The 22,378-nt window shown below is 43.5% G+C and overlaps 4 non-coding genes across 4 annotated transcripts; 2 read left to right on the top strand and 2 right to left on the bottom strand.

Annotated features, from left to right (window-relative positions):
• Positions 1-4,317: 4,317 nt before the first annotated feature.
• Positions 4,318-4,390, bottom strand: TRNAM-CAU (transfer RNA methionine (anticodon CAU)). Its single transcript has one exon. It is a non-coding gene; the product is annotated as a tRNA-Met (tRNA).
• An 872-nt stretch (positions 4,391-5,262) lies between these two features.
• Positions 5,263-5,344, top strand: TRNAL-AAG (transfer RNA leucine (anticodon AAG)). The gene has a single exon. It is a non-coding gene; the product is annotated as a tRNA-Leu (tRNA).
• A 1,945-nt stretch (positions 5,345-7,289) lies between these two features.
• On the top strand, positions 7,290-7,361 carry TRNAQ-CUG (transfer RNA glutamine (anticodon CUG)). The gene has a single exon. It is a non-coding gene; the product is annotated as a tRNA-Gln (tRNA).
• Positions 7,362-7,825: 464 nt separating this feature from the next.
• On the bottom strand, positions 7,826-7,930 carry TRNAL-CAA (transfer RNA leucine (anticodon CAA)). The gene is made up of 2 exons: positions 7,893-7,930; positions 7,826-7,870 (listed from the first exon to the last, which is right to left on the bottom strand). It is a non-coding gene; the product is annotated as a tRNA-Leu (tRNA).
• Positions 7,931-22,378: the final 14,448 nt, after the last annotated feature.

The following is a 22,378-nucleotide window of genomic DNA, read 5'->3' as shown; positions in this document are numbered from 1 at the left end:
CCTAATTCTGGGCACTCTCAGCCCTTGAGGCATTCATGCCTTAAAAGGGAAGGGCAGCCGTTAAAAGACAAATCACACTGTTTAAACAGCCGCTGTGATAAGTGCTCTCAAGAAAACGTTCAGGTTACAAAATGCTGAAAATGTTGAGGAAAAACAAGCATAACCTCATGACCTAACTTTACAAATTAAATGATAACGTAAGCAAACTGTTGCTGACATTTCCGTGAAAATTAGGTGTTATCACAATTATTGCTTATTATTGTAAAACCATTTGGAATACCGTATTTAACCATTTTGGTTGTGCCACTTTAGACAAGTTTCTTAATCTCTCGACCACTTTACTTCCTTAAATCTCACAACAGAAATCCCTTAAGGGCTAGGTCTGGCACAGTGGTTGTCATGTGGTACATTTCTGATTGTGCATTTATTTATGCTACTATTGAAAAACAGATTCGAGGTTATTTACACTACTATAGGATAAAGTGAAAAATGTTAATAGATTTAAATCAAGATAAAGGGAACATAAAGGAAGAAAAGTAAGGTAAGACAAAATAATGCACACTGTAAATCACACCCCACCCCCTATCTTCAAGAGCATGGATTATAAAGGGAGATGACTTCTTCCAGGGGATTAGAGAAGACTTCTCCCAGGAAGTGATGTTTAAACTGAAAACTGAAGGCCTAGTTGGACAAAAATGTGATTCCAGCATTCCTGGAAGATCAAAGAGTAGAGAGCACTTTCAGACACCTGAGAGAAGGCCTGAGCAGCTTGTGTACAGAGAGCTCAAGAGAGTGTTGATGAAGGTGGGGTCTGAGGTGGACAGGAAGGCAGGGACAGACCAGTGACTCATAGGCTCAGAGGTTATGGCTAGTAGTGCAGAGAGCTGACTGCACCCTAGCAGCAATGTGAAGTCAATGGGAATTCTAAGCAGGAAGAAAGGACGTGATGAGATTACTTTTAAGAGTACACTGGCTTTATGTAAAGAATGAGTCAGAGTGGAGGAAGAGATGATGCAAAAACATAAATTAGGCCATTGTGCAGGAGAAGGCCATCGAGACATGGCTCAGTGACTATGTGGCAGTGGGGAGGAATGACGCAGAGAAACTGGGGAACAACTAGAAGAAAGAAAACTTGGGCCCAGACTGCCCCTGGGAACCTGGAGGGCAGGAGGTGTCAAGATGCCTCTGCTGCTTATTTACCGTGAAAAGCTCTTTACAGGGAAAGGCAGAAATAAAGCAAAACAGGGTGAGTCCAGTGGCTCCCACCTGTAATCCCAACATTTTGGGAGGCAGAGGTGGGCAAATCACTTGTGGTCAGGAGTTCCAGACCAGCCTGGCCAACATGACGAAACCCCATCTCTACTAAAAACACAAAAATTAGCCAGGTGTGGTGGCACATGACTGTAGTCCCAGCTACCTCAAGAGGCTGAAGCAAAATAATCACTTGAACCTGGGAGGCGGAGGTTGCAGTGAGCTGAGATCACACCACTACACTCCAGCCTGGGTGACAGAGCAAGATTCCATCTCAAAAAAAAAAAAAAGAAAGAAAAAAGAAAAATTAGAAATAAAGCAGAATAGGAAATGGCACCTTGTAGCTTTTGAGAGTTCTCTGGGAAGCATAGAGCATTTATTCTGCTCTTGATGAGCCTTGTGAAAGCCTGAGGCTAGCGCTGCTAGTTTTAACCAGTAAGCAAGCCCTGGATGACCAAACAAAAATAAGGAGAATTTTGGGAGGAAGTGATCTCTCCAGAGACGGTCAACATGGGATAAATAAATATAGGCCGAGTAAGTCCTTGACTGGGGCTTCCAAAATGTTGCCACACTGATGGCATTCAAATCTCCTGGAGTCACTGTTAAAAACTCAGATTCAGGCCAGTTGCGGTGGCTCACACCTGTAATTCCAGTACTTTGGGAGGCCCAGGTGCGTGGATCATCTGAGGTCGGGAGATCGAGACCAGCCTGACCAACATGGAGAAACCCCATCTCTACTAAAAACACAAAATTAGCCGGGCGTGGTGGCGCATGCCTGTAATCCCAGCTACTCCGAAGGCTGAGGCAGGAGAATCGCTTGAACCAGGAGGTAGAGGTTGCAGTGAGCCGAGATCGTGCCATTGCACTCTAGCCTGGGCAACAAGAGTGAAACTCCATCTCAAAAAAAAAAAACCAGATTCACAGATTCTATCTCAGACTCATGAATCAGAATATTCTCAAGGTCTGACTGACCTCCACAACTTAACTCACTGTTGTCTTTTCTCTCCCCTATGCAGTGAATTCCCTCTCTGAACATGATCATGACCTCTGAGACCCTACATGATCTATGTGCATCGTGTAGGGTCTATGTGTATCTAACCCCCTCGTCTCCTATCAAGTTCTCCCTTGTTTACTGACCTACAGCCGCACTAGTCTCCTCCTTCTTTCCTTAAACATGCCAATGGCGTTCCTGCCAAGCCTTTTGTAATTACTGTTCCCTTGGCCTGAAATTCTCTTCTCCCTGTTAGCCTCACAGCTCACTCACTCACTTCCTTCAAGTCTCTGTCCAGATTCCTCCTTATCAGGAAGGCCTCCTTGGTCACACTTTATTATAAAGCAATCCCCTCCCCTTTGTTCTCCATTCTCTTGCTCTTTTTCTTCATGGCATATATCACTACCTCACATTTTATATATCTGGTTGAGTTTATTCTTTATCATTCACCACTAAAATGTAAACTCCATGAGAGCAGAAGCTTTTTCTGTTGTGTGGAGTGCTATCCCTGCACCCACTATGTGTCGTTCAGGGTCTAGTTAAGAAATAAGGCCGGGCACGGTGGCTCACATCTGTAATCCCAGCACTTTGGGAGGCCGAAGCGGGCGGATCACTTGAGGTCAGGAGTTCAAGACCAGCCTGGCCAACATGGTGAAACCCCGTCTCTGGTAAAAATACAAAAATTAGCTGGGCGTCGTTGCGGGAGCCTGTAATTCCAGCTACTTGGGACGCTGAGGAAGGAGAATCGCTTGAATCCGGGAGGCAGAGGTTGCAGCGAGCGGAGATTGTGCCACTGCACTCCAGCCTGGGTGACAGAGCAAGACTCTGTCTCAAAAAACAAAAAAAGGGAATAAGACTAGGTATTTCAACTGGGCACACCATGGTAACTCAGAGGTGATAACTATGGGGAAGTAGCTACCACCTTGTGGGGCTGGAAGAACAAAAAGGAAGAGGTTGAGACCACTGAGGAAAGGCACCCTGGAGTGCTAAAGAGGACGTGCTGCGGCTGGACTACTACTTATTTATGTAAGGGACAGTAAGACATTCTGGAATGCATGAAGAGAACAAATAGAGATGGGACTCAACTGCCATTGTTGGAGTGACCTGACAGGAAGAACAAAATTTAGAAAGCAGCCCCTGCTTCTCTCCTCTTGCTTTCTAGTCTCTTTCTGGTTCCTCTTATTGACAGAACACAAGAGGAAGCCAATGGGCAAAGGAGTTTGGGAAATATCATTTGCAGGCACCCAGCCCCAGTGTCACAAAACAAAGTATATAAGGGTGATTTTAAAGCTGAGAGGGAATGGATTAATAGGAACACGGCTTTGAACAAAGTAGGACTCAAGAGCAGGACATTAATGATCAGTCTTGCTCATTATTATTTGAGTCAGGGGCTCATCTTGACTGTAAATATCAGCCTATCTTCTTCACTTCGTTTCTCTTTTTACCCTTTCCTCAATCTGGTAGTTTGGATGATTTAGATCCAGTCAACAGGACTGGAAGCAAGAGAAAAGATCCAATGCAATGAGACTGAGGGGGCAGTTTTTTGTTTCCTTTCTTTTTTCATATGGAATGTTATTGGTGGCAACCTGGTGGTAAGCCATTCCAGAAGAATGGTAAAAGATAACCAAGTCAGTAATTGATAATTAGATTCTATACCTTCCACACCCCTAGTACAACCCTCCACCCACTTTTTCTTATCTCAACACTCTAAAACTGTTAAGTTTCTTGACGCTGGTGTTTTCAAAACAAAGACAATTACCAAGCATATCTGAAAAACATTTGAAAATGCTACCAGCTCTATCTCCAATTGGTATGCAGGGCGGGAGGAGAGATGAGAATTTTGGAGAATTTAATTCTTAGTGAAAATCACTGTTTTGTAACTGAACATGGTTCTATTAAACAGCAATTACCTGTTCTGTTCCATCAAAGCAATGTCCTTAGATTTTTTTTCCCTTACCAGACATATTGTACACTTTTCTATAGAGAAAGCAGAGAAAGAACAAGGTTTTGTCAACTTCCTTCGTTGTCTCACTCATTTTGGGTCAAGAAGAAGAAAAATGGCAAAACACACGCCTTGCCCCCTCTGAGGTTCGAACTCAGGACCTTCAGATTATGAGACTGACGCGCTGCCTACTGCGCTAAGGAGGCAACTACTCCTCCCGTTTAAGCAACGACTCTACCAACATGATTATGAGGCATATTAATAAGGTTTTAAGTTCTCTGAATGACAGTGTTTCAAAATAAGGCGTAACTATGATTCAATTAACTTCTAAAACACTTTGGACGACAAAACTACGTAGTACAAGGCAGGGGCCAATTCCTAAACCAACCTCGTTCTCCCACAGACCTTCCTAAAGAAACTTTAAGGGCTGCGAAGGCAATTGAGTCTGGACTTTGCAAAAGGCCTTCCTGTACGGGGCCCTGGATTTCTCATCTCATTTCTGGGCCAGGAACGAGCAGTCTTTCCCTCTATGATTAGGGCTTTCGTAGATGTACCGCCTCTGAAACGAAGACAAGACAAATAATAATGAGTTCACTCTTTGTCTCCCTTGTGAAGTTCCGTGGAGACACTCGGTACCCTGAAATGGATGAAGGGCGAGGGGAGGAGGTCTCAGGATTTTTCCTCGCTTCTCTTAGAAGCAACAGGCTCAAACCAAAGGGTTGGACTTGCTTACTCCTGAAGTCGAGAGGCTTACTTCCTGGAATCCAAGCGGATGTGGAGCCCATGGCGTCCTCTGGCGCTCTCGGACACTTCGACCCCTTTTTATTGTGTTGATGATAAATGGGGCAGGATTCCCCTCCTGCACCACCTGCAGCATCCTGTCCAGGATCCACCTGGGAGCTGAGAGGAAGCAAAGTGTCGGGGATCAGGGGGTTCTCGGGCTATGCTGAGAAGCAAGGAATGCTGAAGAAGGGGCCTGAGGGAAAGGCTTATGGTGATGTGGGAATGGGAATGAAAGGACTGGAAAGGGGCGACAGTCACTTGGGTGAAACTGCAAGCGGCAACACAGCCTGTGGGCGGTAGCGTGGCCGAGCGGTCTAAGGCGCTGGATTAAGGCTCCAGTCTCTTCGGCGGCGTGGGTTCGAGTCCCACCGCTGCCAGTGTGAGATGTTTTTCCCCCTCGTCATTCTAACCCAGTAGAGTTCCATTTTCAAGCCTTGTGTGGGCAGTTCTCACAGCTTCCTAAGTGAGACAGGTTCCTCTTCTGTTTTCCTAGGGGCCACAGATAACACCCATATGTACAGTCCCACAAACAGTGCCCAAATATTTCTCCATTTAGGGGCTCAGACATCTCGTCCCCTAGTTATTCCCTTCAGTGGCCTTCATGTGTTTCCATTCACTTTGCAAGATTTGTGAACCAACCAAGGGCAATCCTAAGGAAAAAGTACAACCTTCTTAACTCCAGACTTAAGAAAAAATAAGCCACGCACGCCCATCTGCCCTATTTTCCATTGTCTTCTCCAAGGGATAAATGTGCTAAGGCTGAAAAAACAAACGAACCAACAAAAGAAACAGTCACCAGACACCTAGAGCCTTTCCCCCTTCACCTATCCTCAGAGAGCAGTTTAAGGTCCTTAGTTGAACACAGTTGAAGAGTTAGCTTTTGAGATTCTGATATCATCTTAAACAGTAAACATTTTTTTCCTTTTTTTTTTTTTTAAGAAATAAGGTGGAGGCTCATAGAATAGAAAGAACAACACCTGTTTTAGGGAAGAAGGACTTGATCCGTTATTTACCTGGATCTGGGGTAGTTTAGACCATCTTTTAAGGCTAGGAGACTCGAGGAGATAGAATGGAGAGTTTGTGTGTGCAGGGAGGTGGGTAGATGCTTAGGAGCACTTTACAGTCGCCTAGGCAGAAGTCTTCTAATTTCACTGCTTCCTTCCTCACCTTCCAAAAGATGTATCCAATACATACTAATTAAGCAGATATTTTGTAACAGGCACCTTGCTTGAAAGGGTGAATGCCAGCAAATGATTCCAGGGTTCCTTAGCAATTCAGTCTTGAGGGACTAGAGAGGCACATTAAGCATAATTGACCAATAATTAATATTAAGATTGACTAAAGTAGTAATTTATATCTGAGTATTTCTTCCAGACACGCTACATATATATGTGGTCTATTTGTTATATGTTGTTCTCACAATTACTAGATAAAGAACCATGTTATCTTAATAAAGTTAAGATTTGAAAAAAATGAATGACTACGTCCAGCACTATAACATCCTAGTTTGGTCATCCATACTAAAGGACACCTATATTTGGGGTCATCTGGACGCTAAGATGTCCACCTGGGAGCTAGGACCTGGAAAGGCAAAAGAAAATAGGAGGAGGAGGAGAAATAATTATTCCCTTTTGAACTTGTAAAATTTAGCCTAGAGAGTGAAGGCAAAAAAGAAGTCTAAAGTCTCCCAAAAGTCTAAGCTGGGCTGTCCCACTGAGTATTCATTCATTCATTCATTCATTCACTCATCCTTTCATTTATGCATTCATGCAACAAGCATTGGTTGAGCTTCTGCAAAGTAGCAGACCGTGGGCTATCAAAGACTACTGAGACTCAGCCCTGCACTTAAGGCATTTTGAAGGAATGCGGGAGACAGATTTTAAAAATTTAAGCCCATGGTTACAACTGAGGGGCAGTGCCAAGATACCCGGAGGCTGTTCTAGAGGCATCTGTAGGTATCGTACAATGAATAAATGAGACTGTAGAAAGTAGATAGTATATTTTTTCTTTTCTCTCTTTTCTCCCTTTCAAACCGTGAGACTAAAATTCAATTTACCTTTTCGTGGGCTGGAAACGAAAGAAAATAAAAATCTCCAGGAATAACCATATTCCCAGATCAGTATACTGCCCTGCCCCAAAGGATGGAAGGAAATCTGGGAGAAAGGCGCAGTGGAAACAGTGTGTAAGCCCTACCCCTTCCATCTCTGCGTTTGGCACTCCAAAACAAAAAAAACTGCCCCTGCAAAATTACTTTAAATCAATCAGCAAGTAGAAGAAAAGAGAGACCCCAGGTGGATCGAGTATCCGCTTTTCGCTAAGGAAGGTTCCATGGTGTAATGGTTAGCACTCTGGACTCTGAATCCAGCGATCCGAGTTCAAGTCTCGGTGGAACCTATCGTTTCTCTCTTTTTGCCTTGTTTCCGGTAACTTGAGCTTTTGCCTTGTTTCCGGTAACTTGAGCGTGAACCTTGCTGCTTTCTGTTTCAGTTTCATCACTTTTATTTTTGATGGTTTCTGGCCGTAAGGAAGAACATGTAATCTGCGGTCCCAATAACCTATGAGCTCAGGGCCAGTATGTAATGATGGAGTCTGTATACATGTCTTTCTATTCCTACCTACTCTAGTTTCCTCCCAGTACGCCTCTGAGTGAGTGCTAATGTGGTAAATGAATGTGCCTTTTAACGAACTGACCAAAGTGGGGCAAAACGTGATTCACTACTAAACAGCGAACAAGACTGAAAAGCAAGGGGGCAGACCTCATTGAGAGTGTATCATTTTAGTTAGAATCAAAAAAGTTGAGGTGGAAAGAATGATAACACAGAAATGGCTGAGAAAGTAGAGGGAGAATAAAATAGTTGTGTCAGAAGTGGGATTCGAACCCACGCCTCCATTGGAGACCAGAATCCTCAACAAGAGGAAGCCAAGCTTGAGTCTGGCGCCTTAGACCACTCGGCCATCCTGACACGTGAGACGTTTATCATCGCAAATCAATATAATCTTCGATTGTAATGAATGCGTAACCAGCGTAAGTCATTACTACGTTCGCGATTTATGAAAGAAATGAAAAAGGAAATTCCTACAAGTGAACAAAACGTTCTATCGAAATGGAATCAGGAACCGTGACTCAACTTGCCAGGCTCTCCTACCAATTCAGGCTAGAATTCAGCGTTTCTCGCCCCTCGCCCCCTTCTACACTGCCCTGCAAGCCCCGAGTACAGGGGCGCGAGCATCCTAACAACCCAGCCGCGACTCTGCCCTGAACAAGAAAGAACAGATAGCATGACAAGAAAAAACACATATCCATGACAAGAAAGAACACACACAGCACGGGAGCTGTTCCCGAGATGCTGCTTAGCAAACTAATCAAAGAGCTCAGCAGGGAAGAAATGAGCGAGCCAATGTAGACCTGAAGCGAAGCAGGAGAGTTAGTGGAGAGTGGGGGATGAGAGCGGTTCAGGGGTCTTGAACATGAAAAATGACTGTCGATGTGAGTAACAGGAGTTGACTTGGTCAGGAGTTGAAAGAGGGTGAAGTGCAGGGGTGCAAAACCAGAGTAGCATGAAGGAAGTGTCAGCACAGAGCCGAAATCCCCAGATCTCTTCCCTCACCACATTCCCAGAACTAGTCAAACAGGCTCATCTCCCCTCCCCCTACCTCTCCCAGGAGGTTGAAGGAGTATGTCAAGGGAAACTGGGATAAAGTTTTCCAGAGATAAAGAAAGACAGATGAGATATCCAAGTCAATTTACAAGGAAAAAATAGAAATTAAAACAACAACAAACACTAGCATTTGAGGGTCTCCCAAAAAAATGGCTGGGTCTCCATAGAATCCCCAAAGACTCTGCAGTCTGCAGGCTTGGACCAGGTCCACAGAGCTTCCAGAATCAGGTGTTTAGTGCCTTACTTAAAATATGTACGATAACCAAGGATAATCAGGTGGTTGTGAAAATATTTCTACAATAAGACAAGGACGAATACAAACAGAAGGGGGCAGGAAGAACCTAAGAGGAAACAAATACAATGCAGGAAGCTGGATTTTTAAAAAATTATAATTAATCCTCGGGAAAGTAAGAGAAGATACTGCACTCATGAAACAAAAAGGAGGGGAGTTCTTAAAATTATTAATAATATTATGATGGCCGGATTTTTAAAAATTTCTTTTTTTTTTCTTGAGACGGGGTTTGGCTCTTGTTGCCCAGGCTGGAGTGCAATGACGCAATCCCGGCTCACCGCAACCTCTGCCTTCCAGGTTCAAGAGATTCTTCTGCCTCCAGAGTAGCTGGGATTACAGGCATGCGCCACCACGCCCGGCTAATTTTATGTTTTTAGTTAAGACAAGGTTTCTCCATGTTGGTCTGGCTGGTCTCGAACTCCCAACCTCAGGTGATCCGCCCGCCTCAGCCTACCAAAGTGCTGGGATTACAGTTGTGAGCCACTGTGCCTGGCCTAAAATTTCAAAATAAGGTTGTAGAAATCTGGAAAGTTTGGGGTGAATGATGGAAAATAGCAGAGAATTGATAAGAAAATAAAAGGATGTATAATAGAAGATATGCCAACAAACTAACAGGGATTCTAGGAAAAGAGGAGAAAGTGGAATAAAGGAGATAAAGATGTAATATAAGATTATTTTTCAGAACCGAAGACCTTAAATCTCCAGATTTAAAAGGCCCACCAACTACCTTGCATAGTGTGTGGCAAAGCCCCACAATAAAACTTGTCATTGTGAAATATCAGAGGAATAAAGTGAAGATCCTAAATGTTTCCAGAAAGAAAACTAAAAGATTGCACAGAAAGGATTATGAATTAGAATGGCATCTTTTTTTCTCCACAGCAACACCAACACCAAAAGCTGAAAGACAATGAGGCAATACCTTCTAAATCATTTCAATAAAGGAAAATAGTTTCCACAACCAGATTTCTGAACCCAGCCAAACTATCAATCAAATGTGAATGGACATTTTCAGAACATTATCTCCCAAGTACCTTTTCTCAGAAAGCTTCTGGAGAATTGTCCACTAACTAGGGAATTAAACTAAGAAAAAGGAAATATGAAATCCGGTGACTGGGGACCTCCTAACACAGGAGAAAGGTAAAGGAAAAAATTCCAGGGCAACTGCTGAGCTACCAGGCTAGAAGGCAATCAATCTATGGTGGAATAGAAGAAAGAGGGCTAAATGAGGGTTGTTTCCAATGGGGGAAAATGGAACTGACATACTGCCTCATGCATTTGACCAGAAAATAGTGTCAGAAAGCTGGTATTGAATTAGGAATAAATATTTAGAAAAGTAAGCAAAGAATAGGAGGCAATTATTAATCCCAGGAAGAACAAAAGGTTGTCAAAGAAGGTAATTATGGTATACCATGGAGCTCAGCTGTGAAAAATATTACAAAGTCATAATGATGAAAACCATAAATATTAACTTAACTAAAAATTATACATATGAGGCTGGGCATGGTGGCTCATGCCTATAATCCCAGCACTTTGGGATGCCAAGGCAGGCGGATTGCCTGAGGTCAGGAGTTCGAGACCACCCTGGCCAACATGGTGAAACCCCGTCTCTATTAAAAATACAAAAAAACAGATGGGTGTGGTGGCGGGCCCCTGTATTCCCAAGCTGAGGCGTGAGAATCCCTTGAACCTGTGAGGCAGAGGTTGCAGTGAGCTGAGATGGCACCACTGCACTCCAGCCTGGGCAACAGAGTGAAACTCCATCTCGTAATAATAATAATAATAAATATGAATGTATATTACCATATTCAAAAATGTATTCAATAAATATATGTTGAATTAATAAATGTATACGTAAATAAATATATCCACATGAAGAGATTCATGAAGAGCGTAGGCATAAATATAAAGGATTCTTATGGATGTATTCTAATAATAAAATACACTATTGATTAATATATTTTCTTGAGTATTTTCTTTTTATGTCCATCAGTCTCACCTCTCTCTGTTGGGCTAAGGAAAAATTAATCTTTCCTACGAAGCTATTACTAGGACAAAGTAAAAACAGGTCAATGATAATCCCACAGAAACCTTTTAAAGCTGTTAAAACCACTTCAACATATGAGTTGCTGTAAATGTTATAATTAGTTAAAAAGAACAAGTAGGCCCGGTGTGGTGGCTCACACCTGTAATCCCAGCACTTTGGGAGGCTGAGGCGGGCGGATCACTTGAGGTCAGGAGTTTAAGACCACCCCGGCCAACATGGTGAAACTCCATCTCTACTAAAAATACAAAATATAGGCCGCGCGCGGTGGCTCACGCCTGTAATCCCAGCACTTTGGGAGGCCAAGGTGCGGGGATCACGAGGGCGAGAGAGCGAGACCATCCTGGCCAACATGGTGAAACCCCGTCTCTATTAAAAATATAAAAATCAGCTGGGCATGGTGGCGTGGTGGCGGCTGCTCATAGTACCAGCTACTCGGGAGGCTGAGGCAGGAGGTTGCAGTAAGCCGAGATCATGCCATTGCACTCCAGCCTGGACGGCAGAGGGAGACTCCGTCTAAGAAAAAAAAAGAATAAGTAAATCTGGTGAACTGGTTTTCCATTAGTGCACCTATTTTCTGCTTTTTGGACATAGTGGTTAAAACGAGGTGAATAGACAGAAATGCATTTACAAATTTATGACATAACTTTTCAATAAAAGGTGCTGGACCAATTAGGAAAAAAACTAAATCTAGACCTTTGCCTCACACCAAACACAAAAATGAATTCATAATGGACAATACACCTAAGTATGACAGGGAAAGTAAAGCTTCTAGAAAGAGAATATGTTAATGAATGTAAGGTACGCAAAGATTTCAAACACAGGAAGGAGTAACCAAAACGAAAAAAAAAAAAAGTTAAACAGGCACCCACCTGTAGTCCAGCTACTCAGGAGGCTTGAGGTGGGAGGATCGCTTGAGCCCAGGAAATTGAGGTCGTAGTGCACAATGATAGCCCCTGTGAACAGTCACTGCACTCTGGCCTGGGCAACACAGCGAGAACCCATGTCTATTAAATAAATAAATAAGTGTAAAAATTTTAAAAATAAATCAATAAAGTCGATGAAATAAAATTCATCAAAACTGGAAACTTCTATTCATCAAAAAACATCATTAAGAAAATGAAAAATGGAGGCCGGGCGCGGTGGCTCACGACTGTAATCCCAGCACTTTGGGAGGCTGAGGCAGATCACAAGGTCAAGAGATCAAGACCATCCTGGCCAACACAGTGAAACCCCGTCTCTACTAAAAATACAAAAATTAGCTGAGCATGGTGGTGCATACCTGTAGTCCCAGCTACTCAGGAGCCTGAGGCAGGAGAATCGCTTGAACCCGGGAGGCAGAGGTTGCAGTGAGTCGAGATTGTGCCACTGCCCTCCAGCCTGGCAACAGAGCAAGACTCTGTCTCCCGAAAAAAAAAGAAAAAGAAAATGAAAAATGGAAGCCACAAATTGCAGGAAACATTTGCAAAATACATACCTGAGAAAGGACTCATCCTAAATATATAAAGCACTCTTGTAAATCAACAAGAAAAAGACAAATAATTTTTTTTTAATGACAAAAGACTTGATCAGGAACGTCCCTAAAGACTACATTCAAATAGTCAGTACACATATGAGGCCAGGGACAGGGGCTCACGCTGTAATGCTGCCAGCACTTCAGGAAGTGGGAGGATTACTTGAGCCCAGGAGTTCGAGACCAGCCTGGGCAACATAGTAAGACTCCCCCCGCCCCACCATCTCTACAAAAAAAAAAAAAATTAGCCAGGCATGGTGGCTTGTGCCTCTAGTCCGAGCTATTCAGGAGGCTGAGGTAGGAGGATCCTGTGAGCCTGGGAAGTTGAGGCTGCAGTGGGTCATAATTGCATAACTGCACTCTAGGAAAAGAAAATTTGAAAATGTGCTCAGTATCATTAATTAGCAGGGAAATATAAATTAAAACCACATTGAGATACCACTACAAATCAACCTGAACAGCTAAAATATTTTAAAACACATATGCTGTACCAAGTGTTGGTGTAATATGTGCGGCAACTAGAATTCTCATGCATTGCTGCTAGAAGTGTTAATTAGCACATTCACTATGGTACATTTTTTGGCATTATCTAAAAAACTAAACATATGCCTACTAGCAATTCCACTCCTAGAAATGAGAGCATTTGTCCATGAACAGACATATACCACCAGAACATTCAGGGCAGCTTTATTCATAACAGACAACAATTTAAAACAACCCAATAAGTGCTTATGATAGGAGTCTCTTCCTATGAAGTTCAAGAACAGGCAGAATTAATCAATGCTTCTAGAAATTTGGAATAGTGATTTTTTTCTAAGTAACCTCTGGGAGTGGATACTGATAGAAAGAGACATGAGAGAGCCTTCCTGGATGCTGAAAATATTCTTCCTCTTGATCTGCATGGTGGCTACACACATGTAACAATTCATTAGCTTATACACTGAAGGCTTGTGCCCTTTATGTATATTTTACCTCAATAAATTAACAATATGAGACAGTTTATCATTTAATGTCAATTAAATGCTCTACAGCATAAACTCTAAAAATGTTTGATATAGTTTGGATATTTGTCCCCACTCAAATTGGATATTTGTCTCACGTTGAGATGTAATCCCCAATATTGGAGGTGGGGTCTGGTGGGGCCTCCTTGCTCCATTCTCGCCAGGCGATGTGCCTGCTCCCCCTTTGTTTTCCTCCATGATTCGAAGTTTCCTAGGCCAGGTGCGGTGGCTCACACCTGTAATCCCAGCACTTTGGGAGGCCGAGGCAGGTGGATCACTTGAGGTCAGGAGTTCAAGACCAGCCTGATCAACACGGTGAAACCAGTCTCTACTAAAAAAATACAAAATTAGACAAGCGCGGTGGTGCACGTCTGTAATCCCAGCTACTTGGAGGCTGAGACAGGAGAACTGCTTGAACCCGGGAGGTGGAGGTTGCAGTGAGCCAAGACAGCGCTATTGCACTCCAGCCTGGGCAACAAGAGAGAAACTCCGTCTGAAAAAAAAAAAAACAGAAACCCAGAAGTTTCCCAAGGCCTCTGCAGAAGCAGCTGCCACTGTGCGTCCTGTACAGCCTACAGAATCATGAGCCAATTAAAACTCTTTTCTTATAAATTACCCAGTCTCAGGTATTTCTCTCTTTTTGTTTTGTTTTGTTTTGTTTTGAGACGGAGTCTCTCTCTGTGTTGCCAAGGCTGGAGTACAGTGACACAACCTCAGCTCACTGCAACCTCCACCTCCCAGGTTCAAGCGATTCTCCTGCCTCAGCTTCCCAAGTAGCTAGGATTACAGGCACACGCCACCACACACGGCTAATTTTTTATATTTTTAGTAGAGACAGCATTTCACTATGTTGGCTAGGCTGGTCTCAAACTCCTGACCTCAAGTGATCCGCCCGCCTCAGCCTCCCAAAGTGCTGGGATTACAGGTGTGAGCCAAAATTACAGGTATTTCTTTACAGCAGTGCAGGCACAGCCTAATACAATGTTAAAAAGGGAAAAATTGTTGTGACCTGGGAAGATGGGAAAAGTTTTATGAGAGGCTGATCTGGAGGGAGTGGTCACCTGCAAGGAAAGCGGAGGCATCTGCTTATTCAAGAAGTTTAGCCCAGAAAGGGAAGAGAAATGGTTCCAGAGCTCACAAAAGCATTGAAGTCTTCTTCAGGCCCAACATCTCTAGGTCCTTCAATTATTTCTCCCTTGCAGTTCGTGATGCCATTCCCACCCGCTGTGTTATTCTTTCTCATAGCATCCTGTCTTTTCCATCATAGAACTTGTCACGATTAGTAACCACATATTGATTTGATTAATAACTGAATGCCACTCCTTATTCTGATTATTTCATACTGCATAACAAACTGCCCCAACAGGTAGGGCTCACTGGGATGATTTTTCTGTTACACCTGGCATTAACTGGCAACTCAGAATGTATCCATTTGGCAGCTGGGCTGCTCTTCATTGACAATCCTCATGCTTTTCTCAGGGAATGGCTGGAAGGATGGCCTCAGTGAGCTCACTCCCCCTTTATGGAGTCCCGTAGTAGAGTAGGTGGACATCACTATGGACCGAGTTGTGTCCACTCCACCCACCACATACACACAGCTCCCAACTCATGTTTTGGAATTTTAACCCCCAGTGTGACTACATTTGAAGATAATTTTTTTTTTTTTTTTTGATAGAGTTTTGCTCTGCTGCCCAGGCTGGAGTGCAGTGCCTCAATCTTGGCTCACTGCAACCTCCGCCTCCTGAGTTCAAGTGATTCTCCTGTCTCAGCCTCCTGAGTAGCTGGGATTACAGGTGTGCACCACCATGCCCAGCTGATTTTTGTATTTTTAGTAGAGACAGGTTTTCGCCATGTTGGCCAGGCTGGTCTTGAACTCCCAGCCCCAAGTGATACACCTGCCTCGGCCTCCCAAATTGCTGGAATTACAGGCGTGAGCCACCACGACTGCCTGGAGATAGGATCTTTACAGGGATGACAATTAAGGATAAATGATGTCATAAGAGTTAGGCCCTAAGCTGATAATACTGGTGTCCTTATAAGAAGAAGAAGAGACATCAGAGGTGCATGTGCACAGAGAAAAGGTCATGTGAGGACATAGTCAGAAGGCGGCTGCCTGCGAGCCAAGGAGAGAGACCTCAGGAGAAACCAACCCTGCAGACTTTGATCTTGGACTTCCAGTATCCAGAAAATAAAATGTGAGAAAATAAATTCCTGTTTTTTAAGCCATCTAGTATTTTGTATGCCAGCCTGAGGAGAGTAATAAAGACATTATCTATGGTGTTTCAGGACTCAGAGACACAAGACAGGCTCTCAGCCCTCTTACAGCCCTGGCCTGGCACTGGTATAGAATCACTTCTGCCATACAGTGTTAGTCAGAGTACTTACAGGCCAGCCCACCAGATTCAAGGGGCTGGAGGAGTGGGCTGCACCCTGTTTTCTGTTGTTGTTGTTGTTGTTTGTTTGTTTGTTTTTTGAGACAGAGTTTCGCTCTTGTTGCCCAGGCTGGAGTGCAATGGTGTGATCTTGGCTCACCGCAACCTCTACCTCCCAGGTTCAAGTGATTCTCCTGCCTCAGCCTCCCAAGTAACTGGGATTACAGGCATGCGCCGCCATGCCCAGCTAATTTTGTATTTTTAGTAGAGACGGGGTTTCTCCATGTTGGTTAGGCTAGTTTTGAACTCCTGACCTCAGGTGATCTGCCTGCTTTGGCTTCCCAAAGTGCTGGGATTACAGGCACGAGCCACCGCGCCCGGCCTTTTTTTTTTTTAGATGAGGATCTCACTCTGTCGCCCAGGCTGGAGTGCAGTGGCATGATCATAGCTCACTGCAGCCTCAAACTCCTGGGCTCAGGCAATCCTCCCACCTTAGCCTCCCAAGTAGCTGGAACTACAGACATGTGCCATGATGCCCAACTTACATATCTTGGTGATCCAATGTCATGTGCATATGAGAGGTCTCTAAGATAGTGACTATCTTGGAGACAGCTACCATCCCGGCCTCCATCCAGCCCCCAGTGGCCTGTCAGCTCCATAAGGGCAGGAATCTTGTCTAGTGTGTTTACCAGGCATGGTCTGCTCATATTCAAAATGCCTGTGTTAAAATCAAGGAAATCCTCAACCCCTTGCTGTTTGAAAGAAGGGGTCAGATTAGTTTTCCCTCCCACTGTCTTCAAAGATTTTATCCCCAGGAAATAGAATATAGCTAAATGTTGGGAAGCACATAACCAATTCAAAAATAAATGATATTTAGATGACTAATGACAATTACATTTTTCAGTAGGTCTTGATGCATAGACCAGTGAGCATTATCTCAGTCCCCTTGCCATAGTAATTGGTTCAGGAATAGGTAGTAAAACCAAACCTAAGCCAACTGGCCCATGAATTTCTCTGTCCACAGGGATTAGTCCAATCAATAAGAGCAAAACACAGGGCTTTGCTGGCTGGGAAAGACAAGTCATTGATGCTGTGACTGCAGAAATTTTTTTACATTTATTTTGACATAATTGTAGATTCACATACAGTTATAGGATGTAATTAAGATTCAGTGGCTGGGTGCAGTGGCTCGCTCCTATAAGCCTTGCACTTTGGGAGGCAGAGGAGGGAAGATTGCTTGAAGCCAGGAGTTCAAGATCAGCCTGACCAACATGGCAAAACCCCGTCTCTACTAAAAATACAAAAATTACTTGGCCATGGTGGCACATGCCTGTAATCCCAGCTACTTGGGGGGCTGAGGCATGAGAATTGCTTGAACCCAGGAGGCGGAGGTTACAGTGAGCCAAGATCATGCCACTGCACTCCAGCCTGGGCAACAGAGCAAGACTCTGTCTCCAAAAGAATAAAATAAAATAAAAATAAAGATCCAGCATACCCTTCACTCAGTTTCTCCCAATGGTAACATCTTGCATAAATACAGTACAATATCACACCAGGAAATTATTATCGATAAAATCCACCAATCTTACTCAGATTTCACCATTTTTACATACACTCATCTGTTTGTGTGTGTTTAGTTCTATACAATTTTATTGCATGTGTAAATATCACATAGGAACAACATTACAGTCAAGATACAAAAATGTTCCATCACAAGGATCCCTCAGGGTACCCTTTTATAGCCACAGACACCTCCTTCCCTTCTCTCTCCCTAATGCCTAGCAACTACTCATCTGCTCTCTATCTCTATAATTTTATCATTTCAAGAATGTTGTGGGCTGGCCACAGCGGCTCACTCCTGTAATTCCAGCACTTTGGGAAGCCGAGGCAGGTGGATCATTTGAGGTCAAGAGTTGGAGACTAGCCTGGCCAACATGGTGAAAACTCGTGTTTACTAAAAATACAAAAAAAAAAAAAAAATAGCTGGGCATGGTGGTACATGCCTTAATCCTAGCTACTCCAGAGGCGGACACAAGAGAATCGCTTGAACCTGGAAGGCAGAGGCTGCAGTAAGCCAAGATTGTCCCACTGCACTCCAGCCTGAGTAACACAGTGGGACTCTTTCTCAAAAATAAATAAATAAATAAATAAATAAATAAATAAATGTTATTAATGGAATCATACAAATCACAACCTGAGATTGACTTTTCTCACTCAGCATAATTTCCTTGAGATCTATCCAAGTTGCTGCCTATCTCTGTAGTTCATTCATTTTTATCTCTGGGTAGTATTTCACGTATGGATGTGCCACTGTTTAACTCTTCACCATTCGAGGACATTTGAATTATTTCTAGGCTTGGCTATTATGAACAATGTTTTGTGCAGACTCTTGGGTGAACAAACATTTTTATTTCTCTGAGATAAATGCCCAGTGACATGCAAATTTGAGACTCTAAACTGCAGCAGCTGTTTGGCTACCTCATCAGAGAGATTCCACCCTGATGACCCAATATAAAGTAATAACCATCACTCTTCATCTTCCATATTCTGATTCATTCCACTTTATGGCATGTTTCATACCATGTGTTTATTGCTTGGTTTGCTTATCATCCATCTTTCCCTCTAGAAAGTAATTCCATGACCCCAGCAACCTTGTCTGTATTGTTCCACACAGTGTCCTGGAATCTAGAAGACTGGCACATAGTTGACACTCAACAAATATTTGTTGAATAAATTAATGAGTAAATAAATCTCAGACAGCTTTCCCTATTACTAGATTATTTCTTCTTTTTCTTTTATTCTTCTTCTTCTTCTTCCTCTTCCTCCTCCTCCTCCTCTTCCTCCTCCTCTTCCTCTTCTTCTTCCTCCTCCTCCTTCTTTGTTTTTGTTTTTGGAAACTGCATAGCATTTCATTGTACACCCGCATAATATTTTCATTAACTTATCCCCTGTTGGAGCATATTGATGTTGGTCCCAGCATTTTACAAATCCAAACAATGCTGTAATGGCAATCCTTGTATAATCAAACATCTCTGCCCAGATGGGAGAGAAGCAGAGTAGAAGGTTCTAAGAGTGAGTGCATTTAAATTTTTTTAGTGATTGTCAAATTGTTTTCTTTTACTTTTTTTTTTTTTAATCGAGATGGAGTTTCGCTCTTGTCACCCAGGATGGAGTGCAATGGCGTGATCTCACCGCAACATCCGCCTCCCGGGTTCAAGCTATTCTCCTGCCTCAGCCTCCTGAGTAGCTGGGATTACAGGCATGCGCCAACACGCCCAGCTAATTTTGTATTTTTAGTAGAGACAGGGTTTCTCCATGTTGGTCAGGCTGGCCTCGAACTCCTGACCTCAGGTGAGCCACCCGCCTCAGCTCCCAAAAGTGTTGGGATTACAGGCGTGAGCCACCGCGCCCAGCCCAGTTGTCAAATTGCTTTCAATGGTGTTCTCCCAATTTACATTCTCATAGTGTACTGGAATTCCTCATATTCTCATCAATACTGAATACTGTCAAAGTTTTAAATCTTTGCTAATCTCATAAATTAAAATTAACATCACCTCTTTTCACATGTTTATTGAGCATATACTTTTTTTTTTTTTTGAGACGGAGTCTCGCTCTGTCGCCCAGGCTGGAGTGCAGTGGTGCGATCTCAGCTCACCGCAACTCCGCCTCCCGGGTTCACGCCATTCTCCTGCCTCAGCCTCCTGAGTAGCTGGGACTACAGGTGTGTGCCACCATGCCCGGCTAATTTTTGTATTTTTAGTAGAGATGGGGTTTCACTGTGTTGGCCAGGCTGGTCATGATCTCCTGACCTCGGGATCCGCCCACCTCAGCCTCCGGAAGTGCTGGGATTACAGGCGTGAGCTACCGGTCCTATTAATAAGAATTTTATTAGGCCTTTATACTAAAGAATTTGGACAATGTCCCAGAGGCAAAAACAAACAAATAAACAACAACAAAAAAACCCCCACAAAACTTTGAAGATGTCTGAGTAAGAAGCGACAGAATGAAAAGCATTTTCTTCTTTAAGAATTTTTAAGGATGATTCTATTCCTTGAGGTGGTATTTGAATCAGTGAAAAAGTACAAATAGAGAAATTAATGAGAAGGCTGCACGGTTACCGATTCTTTGAAAAATACTTGTAAACTGACACACTGGTGCAATAACATAGGTTAGGATTAGTAATAGAAATTAACATGAACAGGTAAATTAAGCAAATCAAAATTCCATGAAATCTAGATGATGAAGGGAAGACAGGAAACACTCAAGGAAGGGGGGCTGGGCATGGTGGCTTCTGCCTGTAATCCCCTCACTTTGGGTGGCTGAGATGGGAGGGTCACGATCACATGAGCCTAGGAGTTCTTGACTAGCCTAGGCAATATAGTAAGACCCTATCTCTTAAAATTTCTTTTTTCTTACAAAATTTATTGAGAAAAATACAGGTGTAACTTTTTTAAATTAAAAAAAGGAAGGAGACTGTTAGAGATTGCTAAATGTAAATATTCCCTTTCCCCCACTCCCACCTTGTTCTGCCCAACTCATCTATTTTGTTCTACCTTTTTAAAATTTTTTCCTTTTTTTTCTTTTTTGAAACGGAGTCTTGCTCTGTTGCCCAGGCTGGAGTGCAGTGGCCTGATGTCGGGTCCCTGCAACCTCTGTCTCCCAGGCTCAAGTGATTCTCCAGCCTCAGTCTCCAGAGTAGTTGGGATTACAGGTGTGCACCACCTTGCCCATCGAGTTTTTGTATTTTTGGTAGAGACAGGGTTTCACCATGTTGGTCAGGCTGGTCTTGAACTCCTGGGCTTAAGCGATCCGCCTGCCTCAGCCTCCCAAAGTGATGTGATTACGGGCATAAGCCACCACACCCTGCCTGTTCTACCTTTCTTTACCCCCAGGTCACCTGCCTCCAGAGGTAATAAAGGGTTGGTAAGATAAACACAACAAATTCTGAAAAACAAAGCCAAACTCAAGGCTTGCATCCCCCAAGTAAGGGAGAAGATGAAGGGTAGCTTTATCTACCTATCTATATCTCTCATATTTCTGCGCTGTATTGCTTATTAGTCCTTTTTGGAGTAAATGAGAATAGACATATCCTTTAATTCTTACAAATTTCATTGTTGACCCAATCTCAAACCAAGACCAGACTGTGGTGTGGCCTGGCCCAAGTACTCTACATTTTTCTGGAAATGGTCTAAGGCTATTTGGGACTGGAATTTGAATGACTGGGTACTCAGAATATGGTTGAGAAGGTGGATGTGGGTTTGGGGTTGGCAAGTCCACTTAGTCCCTCAGACTTCTTGTCCCATGGGGAAGAGGACCAGAGTGGAACTCTCTAAAGTGATGATGTGGGCTGCTTTGCTTACGGAGTAGCCATTCTTTATTCCTTTACTTTCTTAATAATCTTACTTTCACTTTGAAAAAATAAAATAAAAATAAAGTGATGGTCTGGAAGCAGAAGCCCGCCTTGCTCAGATAGCAAGACAATATTGAGAAAATCTCAAAGAAAACTAGGAAACACCAAGTAAGGGATAAGAAAGCAACATAAAAATGCTGGCGGTCTACTGGATGATAAGACAATGAGTATTGTGGGACTCCAAGACCCTGGGTCACCGCAGGATTCTTAGTCTCTCTATACTTCAGAAAGGAGCAAGCAATTTTTAGTTGCTACTCAATACAACAACCCTATGTAGTGGGCATTTTAATACTATTTTAATGGATAAACAACCTTATGGTTCAAAAAGTAAACGATGTAACGAAATCTACTTCTTACTGCGGTACAATTATCATCCCCATTTCACACGAGGAGAAACTGAGGTAAATGAATGGTAAACCAACTTGCTTGGGCACAAGTGAGAGGTAGCAGAACTGGGCTTGTTATTGACACACAGAAATGTTACCATCTGATAATTAAACCTTTCTTTTTCTAAACAAAACTGCAAGTGCCTACAAATGGGGCTGTTTAATAAAAGGCATCACTTATCAGGTGGGCTCAGTCGATGACTCTCCTCATCCTCCAGCCTCTTGGGGAGGCGAGGTGTTTGCGCTTCCCAGCACCTATACAAAGCCAGCTTTCTTTCTTTCGTTTCTCTTTTTTTTTTTTTTTTTGAGACAGAGTCTCCCTCTGTCCCGCAGGCTGGAGTGCAGTGGCGATCTCGGGTCACTGCAACCTCCGCCTCCTGGGTTCAAGCGATTCTGCTGCCTCAGCCTCCTGAGTAGCTGAGACTACGGCGCCTGCCACCACGCCCGGCTAATTTTTCTATTTTTAGTAGAGATGGGGTTTTACCATGTTGGCCAGGATAGTCCTGATCTCCTGACCTCGTGATCCACCTGCCTTAGCCTCCCAAATGCTGGGATTACAGGCGTGAGCCACTGCGCGCGGCCAAAGCCAGCTTTCTTTTGCAGGGGCTGAGACCTGGCACCAAGAGGAAACCCGACAAAAGACTAGGGGCCCGGGCCCAGCAGCCGCTGAAGTTTGTAGGCCCGGAGCGTGTGGCACCATCTGCTCTTGCGACCAGTGCCCTAGGCTAGAGCTTGGG

The sequence above is a fragment of the Pongo pygmaeus genome, chromosome 5 (assembly GCF_028885625.2).
Source record: "Pongo pygmaeus isolate AG05252 chromosome 5, NHGRI_mPonPyg2-v2.0_pri, whole genome shotgun sequence".
In the NCBI taxonomy this organism is placed as follows: domain Eukaryota; kingdom Metazoa; phylum Chordata; class Mammalia; order Primates; family Hominidae; genus Pongo; species Pongo pygmaeus.
Note: the sequence above shows the minus strand (reverse complement) of the source record. Positions and strands in the feature narration are given on the sequence as shown.